The sequence below is a fragment of the Mastomys coucha genome, unplaced genomic scaffold (genome assembly GCF_008632895.1).
Source record: "Mastomys coucha isolate ucsf_1 unplaced genomic scaffold, UCSF_Mcou_1 pScaffold3, whole genome shotgun sequence".
In the NCBI taxonomy this organism is placed as follows: Eukaryota; Metazoa; Chordata; class Mammalia; order Rodentia; family Muridae; genus Mastomys; species Mastomys coucha.
The window spans coordinates 11,076,861-11,078,445 of NW_022196909.1; the positions used below are offsets into that span (position 1 = coordinate 11,076,861).

Below are 1,585 nucleotides of genomic sequence, written 5' to 3' on the forward strand. Positions count from 1 at the left end.
TTCTTGCTGGCAAAAAGGAGCTAGTGTCTGTACATATGGGCACCAGTGGCTGCTGAGGGTGTGGGCCTGTGAAAAGCAAAGGTTGATCAATTAGCAAGAACAGCCTCAGGCCACCAAGATTCCTTAGAAGCCCATCTCTGTGTTCGGCCCCTCTACACATGTACCAGGCTTCGAGAAGCAGCACTTCCCACTGCCCATGGCAAATTCTGTTCTCTGTGCACTTGAACAAGCCAACAAGCAGAGACCTTGTAGACCGACACATGGAAAGAGATGGGCAGCATATTCATGTTTATACACAGTAGTTTATGGAGCCTGCCTGAGCTGACCACAAACTCACTTTGTAGATGGAAATTACCTGGAACCCCTGATTCTCCTGCCTCTGCCATGTACGTGTCTCTGTTGTAGAGCAGTTTTTCCTGATTAAAATACTCCACCCTGCAAGGAAGTTCCTTAAGATACAAGAAGTTCTAAAGGACAGCTCATTAAGAACCAGGAAATAGCCAGGCAGTGATGGAGCACGCCTTGAATCCCAGCACTTGGGAGGCAGAGGCAGGCAGATTTCTGAGTTCGAGGCCAGCCTGGTCTACACAGAGAAACCCTGTCTCAAAAAAACCAAAAAAGTTAATAGTCACAAGAACCAGGAAATAGACAACTCACAAGTCTTAGGAAAGTCCTAGAAACTTACCAGATTCACAGGGCCCTTTCCTTTCCCAAGGTTACATCACATTAAGGGGTGTTGGAGAAAGACTCTCCAACTTGAGGGGCTACCTCCAAGTCCTGGGGAAATCCAGGGTTCCAGCTTTCATAAGATGTCCCACACACTGGGATGGGCTTTCGGTAATGTAGCTGCCTTTGAGTGGTCCAAAATTCTGACAGTAACCCTTCACCCATGCTGCTATCAGTGATCCCAATAAACTCATTGATTCCCCAAGTTGGTCATTGGCATTGCTATTACTTTGGTCTCTTGTCAGTTCTCTATCTGGGAAGAGTAGACATTTGTTCACATCTCCCTAAACTGGTGCCACATAATCGCCACCATGCCTGACTAAGTGATACTCTAGAGGCTTTTTATGTTTTCTGCTTCTCATGAAGCCATGGAGACAGGCAAGAAGTCCAAGAACCATTTAGTCCATCATTTCACAGTCGGGGAAACTGAGACCCAGAAGGGGGAAGAAGCAGCAGCTTGGTAACCTGGCAACCCACCTCCACTGGGACCCTCATTGCCGTCCATGTTGGCTTTTGGCTTAGGTGGAGTTCCTGCCGGGCTGTGCCAAGCCTTATTCCTCTGGAGGGGGCCTGGAAGGACCTGGGAGGACCTGGAATGACCTGGGAGGACCTAGGAAGACCTGGCAAGAAGATGGAACAACAGCACAGAGCCCACCGTACAGCAGGAGCTTAGTGGACAGCACCACCACGAACAACAGGGCTAAGTCAGATGAGGAGCTTCCCCAGGCCCTGTCTCTCTGTCCCCAAGCAGCAACCATTTTCAAACCAGTGCTGGAAGAGGGGGAAGATGAATAGGGTGTTACACAGTCATTAGCGGGCACCCGAGGATGTGCTGTCTTCACAGGGAATCTTTGTTTTC

The 1,585-nt window shown here is 49.2% G+C and overlaps 1 pseudogene; it reads right to left on the bottom strand.

Moving 5' to 3' along the window:
* LOC116074372 overlaps nt 1–607 on the bottom strand; it is a 6,771-nt pseudogene extending 6,164 nt beyond the window's left edge.
* Nucleotides 608–1,585: the final 978 nt, after the last annotated feature.